We start from the raw sequence: 8,506 nt of genomic DNA on the forward strand, positions 1-8,506 counted from the left end.
AAGGGATGTGACACGGCTAACCTCCCCAAAATTACACCCCAGAAAATAAAATACAATTTACAATCCACTTATTTGCTACTAAAAATCAAAGATAAAAAGAAACGTATGCACCTGGTTTGTCGCTAGTTCCTCGTGTGCTCTTCATCTTTTCAACCAAGCGGTCGTCTCACGAACATAGTGTACCTACAAATCTTAACCCTTGTGTAGAAGCATGCTTCTCACAACCATCAAAATTTGTTAGTTACCTAGTTCTACCACTTTTATGAAATTATTACCAAGCCATACATTATTTTACCTTTGACTTTATGTGGAAAATATTTTACAACAACAATAAACCTAACTCACTTTCGTAGGAATCACGACGGCATTTAGCATATGCACGCAAGCCCTTTAAACCTCCCGATAGCTCGGGAGGACGAGTCAGTCTCGTGAGGGTTATATAGGGAACACACCCACAAAGTTCATTTAACTAGGCAATAATTTAAATAATCAAATGAGAAAAACGAAAATAAACTAATAATATACAACAACAACAAAAAACGTACCTTGCCTCTACCGCTGATATCTCTCATTAGGGTTCACGGGCGGGTTCGGCTGGTACGGATAACCAGTAAGGGCCTCAAACATATCCCTATAGTTATCCAACAGGCTTGACTCTTGTTGGGGCGGCGGTTGGTATGGCATGGGAACGAAGCTCGAGCCGACTGCTTCGAGCCAGTGAGGGATTGGATCGGAAGGCCCTCGCGGATGAGGAAGGTTGGAGTAATCAGTCCACCCCGAATGTTCAGCATATGGAAGCCCGGCTTGATAATCTCGTTGATGGCGTTCTTGGTCATGGAGTACCTTGAAATTATTAATTGCCATCTGGTTGGAGAAAGCCAACGCCCCCCATCGGCGTTGGTCCAACTCTGCCTGTGCATTTCGGCGCCTAGCATCCTCTTCCTCCCACGCTTGTCTGCGTGCCCTTTCCTCTTCTTGCAGCTGTATCATGCGTTCCATTTGAGATTGTTGTAACGCATGTTGCAGTTGCTGTTCCTCCAACTGTTTTTCCACCCTCTCGCGGAAAGATGATTGAAAACCCGATTGTTGTTGTGAGTACGCCCCTTGCGCCTCTTCCCATTCTTTCCGACTGGCATGGTACTCTCTTGCTTCACCAATACCCGCCGACACATTGTCGTAGATTGCTTGATCCGCACGGTTCCACAACCGATACGACGGTATTTGTCTTTGATTCACAAAATCTGCCACATTGGCAGAGATTTCCCTATGCTTTTTCCGGTACCTACGCCTCGGTCCCCGTGGACCGGAAGGATCAATGTCCTCCTCAACATCGGGCATCTCCTCATCGCCCCCTTCTTCCTCACCTTCTTCATCAACCTCCTTGTCGTTGAACCGATAGCTCTCCCCTTGCTCATCTTCAACCGTGTGCAAATGCCCAAAAGATTTCACGGTTATGTTCCAATGTCGCCTCATAGAGGCAAAGTTGAATTGATCAATGGGTTTGGATACCCATACTGAGTCTTGAGGTAATGCATTTTGTTGGAGAATCATGGCGCTGATCAATCTTGGGTAAGGAATCATTTTGCGTTTAAACGATTCCCGTGTATCCCATGTGTTAATCATAACAATTTGACGCCACGAGAGCTTGGGCGTCCCATATAACAATGCATGCACCACCCGACAGTCGGGTGCCTTCACCGTTCCACGGTCTCCAAACCATACCATAATGTTCTCCAACGAGATACCTTGCAATATCTTTCCCATCAGAGACATATCTGCCCTTGCGTTACCTGAACCCCCAGAACCGGGTAATGTATCCTCCAAGAGAGTCACTGGGTCAGCATCATTCCTCTTGTTATCCAAAAACTGATCATACCCATAATAATCGTATGCGTCGACCCCAAGCGAGTCAAACCTCGCTATAGCATTCATATGCTCGAAGGACATCACCATTTGATTTTTCCCAATGTTCCCAATCAACTTCCACCTATGGGCTGGTCTATCGGAATGTTCAAAACGAAGAGTGGATAGCCACTCACAAACTGCCGCCAAGTATACCCGATTGGTGATGTCATCACACCAATCAATCACTCGCTCCCAACCGAGTTTCTCGAACCTCTGCACTATCCCAATCTTCCTAAACTCTTCGACATCCACCGTACGTTCACAAACCGCCCTGTCGGGTACGGGTTTTGAAATGCCCGTAACCATTTTCATCTTCCACATCTTGGCTTCCAACTTCTTATTATTGTATCTAGAAAGAGCCTTTGTTTTCTCTTCCTTCCATTTCGAAGCCGACCCACTATTCTTCGCCTCTTCCCAAGCCCAATCTTGTCTTTCAAGTTGACCATCGCCTTCTTCTACATTACTAAGTTGTTCCCATCGTCTTTGATAAACCCCAGAGCCCGAACCGGCTCCCGAAGATGAACCTTGACCGGAGGTCTTTGCCTTCTTGCTTCCACGCAACATGACTACAATCACAAGACAAACAATAACAACAATTAGTACATTCCAACCTTCAATAATCTCAAACTTTGAACATGATATGTAATGTTGAACTTTAATCCAATTTTGGATGAAAAATCGCTTTTTAAACTTCTAAAGTCGCTCATTTTATCATCTATATTGACTAACACGTTTATTCCTAAGATTTTTCAATAAAAAAAAATCTCAGTTCAACCATGTTCCACATCACTACTATGTTCAATCATGCCAAAATCTTAGTATAATCATATCACTAAAACTAAGCATGCTCAAATCCCACCCAAATCAAGCAAACACCCTTGAATTTATGCTTAAACATCCTACATTATGATAAACAACCTTCTCTTAAACAATAAGTCTAAAATTTCGGAAGAAATCACAACAATATATGAAAATCATGCATAAATGGAGTGAAAGTTCATACCTTTAGTGAAGATTGACAAGACTAACCAAAGAAAAGTGTAAAAACAAGAACTTGGATGAACACTCTTCGAGAACCCTAACACACACGTCCAGAAATCTTACAATCAAGCAAGAATTGATGGAATTGGTTATGGGGGTTTTGTTCTTCTCTGAAAATCACTCAGGATGGACTCAAGAATCAAGCGATTTGGTGGAGAATTGAGAGAGTTATGAAGAAGAGAAGGTTTAGGGTTTCTAGAGTTGAGTTGGGGAAGAAGAAGGGTATGAGAGAGAGAAAGAAACGTGAATGCAGAATTGATGAAGGTTACTGGATGTTTTGGGGCATTAGATAAGGTGTACGGGTCATATGTGTGGTAAAAAGATGTTTCGGGTCAAGTTTGGATACCCTATAAAGGGTTTTAATGCGATTATGAGCTTAAACCACGAACCACCGTCGGCTGATCACCCAGGGACCGTCGGCGATGGACAGACCCACCGTCGGCGACGGTGTGTGTTTGTTGACTTGGGTAGCGACGGCTTAAGTCCCTGTCTACGGACAATTTGGGGCTACGGAAGATTACAGGCACCGTGGGCGACGCAAGGGTAGACCGTCGGCGACGGTCTTTGTATTTTCACTTTTTTAATTTAATTTTTTTTTTTTGAAAAATAGGAGGAAAATTATGATTGTTTAATAAAAGGACTATGTACATTAGAAATTCCTAAAAACAATTAAAAATGTTTTTGTGATTTTTTATAAGTTAAAATTTTTAAACAAATAACCGTTAACGGCCCTACCACCCCTCAAAAAGTCGTGTATTGTCCTCAATGCACCAAATCAAGTCTAAAACATACCTTGTATCTTCATGACCCGTTTGGAGTGCCCGAACTTCACACAATCAAGAAAGGTTAGTATGAACCGGAAACGATTCACATCCAACTACACAAACAATTGAATAGGTATACATAACTTTACAAAACTTGTTACCGGTCCTTTTACTTCACCTCATATGTTGGCACGCTTACCAAGAAACATACCAACTCCACATTTGCATCCTTTTTCTCTTCGTTACCATCAAGGAATGGTTTAAGGCGGTGACCGTTAACCGTTTGCTTCGACCCATCCTTTGGGTCCTTGATTGTAACATCTCCAAGCCTTCCGACCCGTGTAATCACATACGGGCCCATCCACTTGCTCTTGAGCTTTCCGGGAAAGTATTTAAGCCTCGAATTGTAGAGCCAAACCTTTTGACCCACTTCAAACTCCTTTGGCTTCAATTTCGCGTCATGTGCCCTCTTCATGTCATCCTTGTACTTTGAGGCACACTCGTACGCTTCTTCCCTAAGCTCCTCCAACTCGCAAAGCTTTAACTTTCGCTCCTTTCCTGCATCGTCATATTTCATGTTAACCTCTTTTATAGCCCACCAAGCACGATGCACAAGCTCAACTGGCAAGTGACAATTTCGCCCATAAACTAAGCGATAAGGAGTGGTTCCAATAGGTGTTTTATGAGCCGTTCTATAAGCCCATAAAGCATCGTTCAACTTCGTTGACCAATCCTTTCGGTCGGGTCGAACGGTCTTTTGCAAAATTTCTTTTATTTGCCTATTGGAAACCTCAACTTGACCGCTTGTTTGTGGGTGGTAAGGAGTAGCAATTCGATGGTCAACACCATACCGTTTCAAGAGTTTGCCAAAATTAAAGTTCTTGAAATGAGATCCCCCATCACTAATGATCACCCGGGGAACCCCAAATCTAGAAATTATATTCGTTTGTTTTGGAGGCAATCGCTTCGACCCATTTGGATACATAATCGACCGCCACCAAAATGTATAAATTGCCATGCGAATTAGGGAATGGGCCCATGAAATCGATCCCCCATACATCAAAAATATCTACAATGAGGATTGGTTGCATGGGCATTTCATCCCTTTTTGATATACTCCCTAACTTTTGACACTCAACACAATTTTTAGCGAAATTAAAAGCATCCTTAAAAATAGTCGGCCAATAAAGGCCACTATTGAGCACTTTGTGCCCGGTTTTGTGACCACTAAAATGGCCCCCACAAGCAAATGAATGCAAGTGCATCAAGACGCTAGGAATCTCCTCGTCGGGTATGCATCTTCGAACGACTTGATCCGGACAAAACTTGAATAAGTCCGGTTCTTCCAACGTGTAATACTTGATTTGAGACAGGAAGTGCAACCTCTTCCTTCTATCCCAATGAGCCGGCAAGTCACCTGTAACCAAATAGTTGACAATATTAGCATACCATGGTAATATTCCAACTTTTAAAATTTGCTCATCTGGAAAAGTCTCATTAATTTCTTCACGGGAAGAATCCTCCACACTCAATCGAGACAAATGGTCCGCGACCACATTCTCGCTCCCTTTCTTATCTCGAATCTCTAGGTCAAACTCTTGTAGCAAGAGAACCCATCAGATTAGCCTCGGCTTCGCATCCTTCTTGTCCATGAGATACCTAACTGCAGAATGGTCAGAATAAACAATGACCTTAGTACCCCATATGTAAGCACGAAACTTATCCAACGCATATACCACCGCAAGTAGCTCTTTCTCGGTAGTTGTGTAATTTAATTGTGCATCCGAGAGAGTCTTACTTGCGTAGTAAATGGCAACCGGTTTCTTGTCTACCCTTTGACCCAACACGGCCCCCACCGCATAATCACTTGCATCACACATAATTTCGAATGGTAACGACCAATTCGGTGATTGCAAGATTGGGGCCTCAACCAACTTTTGTTTCAACACATTAAAGGCATTTTGACAATCTTGGTTAAATTCAAACGGTTGATCTTTTAGCAATAATTTACATAGGGGTTTGGTTATATCACTAAACCCTTTTATAAATCTTCTATAAAACCCCGCGTGGCCCAAAAACGATCTAATACCCTTAACATTCGTGGGATAAGGTAAAGTAGAAATAACTTGCACCTTTGCACGATCAACCTCTATCCCACGACTTGACACTACATGCCCCAACACAATCCCTTCTTGAACCATGAAATGGCTCTTCTCCCAACTCAAAACAAGATTTTTCTCAACACATCTTTTCAAAACTTTTTCGAGTTGGTCAAGGCATGTATCAAACGATGACCCAAATATTGAGAAATCATCCATGAAGATTTCCAAAGACTCCCCCACCATATCTGAAAAGATACTCATCATACACCTTTGAAAGGTGGCGGGGGCATTACAAAGTCCAAACGGCATTCGCCTAAATGCGAAAGTACCATATGGGCAAGTAAAAGTGGTCTTTGCTTGGTCTTCCGGATGTATAGCAATTTGATTGTATCCGGAATAACCATCCAGAAAACAATAAAATTTTTGTCCGGCCAATTTCTCAACTATTTGGTCAATAAATGGCAAAGGGAAATGGTCTTTGGAAGTTGCGGCATTCAACTTCCTATAGTCAATACAAATACGCCACCTGGTTACCGGCCGAGTGGCGACCTCTTCACCTGCGTCGTTTGTGACGACTTGAATACCCGCCTTTTTTGGAACTGTTTGTGTCGGGCTCACCCATTGGCTATCCGAGATAGGGTATATAATACCCACATCTAGCCACTTCAATACTTCCTTCTTCACCACTTCTCGCATATTCGGGTTTAATCTTCTTTGTGTGTCGCGAGAAGGATTCATACCATCTTCCGTGATGATCTTGTGCATCACCACCGAGGGACTAATTCCCTTCAAATCCGCAATGGTCCACCCGATAGCGGCTCTATGGGTGACCAATACCTTCATCAACTTCTCTTCTTGCTCCCCGGTTAAGTTGGATGCAATAATGACCGGGAGCGTGCTACCTTCACCCACATAAGCATATTTAAGATGCTTGGGTAGCACCTTCAACTCCAATGCCGGAGGTTCTTCCAATGACGGCTTCAACTTCGTATCTATGCTTTCCGGAAGACTTTCCACTTGATGTGTCCAAGTGGGCCTTCCTTCTTTTGCCGCCATAACCTCCAACTCTTTCATCTCTTCATCCATGCTCCGATTTGTTTCTCCTTGCAACCTGTCAAGCATGAAACACTCCTCTATTGTGTTTTCCTCTTCGACACTAGTGTCACATAGAGGTATACACTCGTCAACGATGTCCGCCATATAACATTCATCGCCAACTAGAGGATCCATTAATCCTGAAAAGACATTTAACCGCAACCGACGGTTACCAAAAGTCATGTCGTCCGTGCCCGATTTGCAATTAATTTGGGCATTCGATGTTGCCAAAAATGGTCGACCAAGGATCACCGTTGGTTGCTTGGTTCGGTCCAAAGAAACATAATCTAATACAAGAAAGTCCACCGGATAGTAAAAGTCCTCGACCTTGACTATTACATCCGTGACTATCCCACGGGGTAGTTTAGGGGTCAAGTCGGCTAACACCACGGTGGTGTTGGACACTTGAAGTGGACCAAAATCATATTGGTCAATTAAACTACCCGGCAAGATACTCACACTCGCCCCAAGATCCAAAAGTGCCCTTGTCATTTTAAATTCACCAACTTGTATTGAAATAATGGGCGCCCCCGGATCTTGAAGTTTTGGCGGAAGTGCACCCGAAAGAATTGAACTCACATTTTCGGTTAAATCAAGTTTCTTAGGAAACTTGTGAGTTCTCTTTTGGGTACATAAATCTTTCAAGTATTTCGCATATGAAGGAATTTGTTTGATAGCATCTAAGAGTGGTAAGTTAATTTTAACTTGTTTAAAAATTTCCCACATCTCTTCTTGATGTGGGCCTCTTTTGTTTACCACTTTCTTAGATGGTCCCAAAAGAGCTTCGGGAAAAGGGGCGGTATTACCCTCCACACCCTTGTCCTTAGCCTTTGGGATGGGAACGGTCGCAACGGGTGTATCTTTATTAAATTTTAAATCATTTTTGTTTTGACCCGTTTGACCGTTATTCTCTTCATCATCACTCGCATCTTCCACCACCCCTTCGACAAACTTGGGTGGTGGTGGCTCAATACCATTATCTATCACTCGACCACTACGTAAAGAAATTTTATTTATTGGTACCTCACGTGTGTTTTTCGAGCTCGACCCTTGATGCTTAGGGTTCACCGTGGTGTCACTTGGAAGTCCTCCTCCGCTTCCACGAATTTGAGCCATCTCTTGAGCAAGTTGCCCCACTTGCTTCTCTAATGCCTTTTGAGATTTATCCCTCACTTCAAACTCTTTCTTCACTTCGGCTTTGAACTCATGGTGTGAATTGGTAAGAGTACTCACAACATTCATGATAGCATCAAATTTCGAACTAATCGAATCATCACCTTGGGAGTTAGAAGCATTACTCCCATTTCCGCCTTGGTTGTAACCATGTTGATAATTACCTTCACGGTTTTGATACCCTTGGTTACCCCCTTGATTGTAATTCCTTTGGTAACCCCCTTGGTTACCACCTTGACGATTGTTGTATGAGGACCCGCCTTGCCCACCTTGATTACCCGATTGGAAATTCGGATTCATTTGATTTGAGGCGTTACCATACCGGAAATTAGGGTGATTTCTCAAACCCGGATGGTAAGTGTTGGAATTCATGTCGTATTGCTTTCGATCCCCATACACTTGATTTACCTCCTCGGTGTAGTCACT

General features: G+C 43.0%; 1 pseudogene; it reads right to left on the reverse strand.

Annotated features, from left to right (window-relative positions):
- Positions 1-552: 552 nt before the first annotated feature.
- Positions 553-8,149, reverse strand: LOC118489197 (annotated as a pseudogene).
- Between the last annotated feature and the right edge of the window lie 357 nt (positions 8,150-8,506).

Source organism: Helianthus annuus, chromosome 17 (genome assembly GCF_002127325.2).
Source record: "Helianthus annuus cultivar XRQ/B chromosome 17, HanXRQr2.0-SUNRISE, whole genome shotgun sequence".
Classification (NCBI taxonomy): domain Eukaryota; kingdom Viridiplantae; phylum Streptophyta; class Magnoliopsida; order Asterales; family Asteraceae; genus Helianthus; species Helianthus annuus.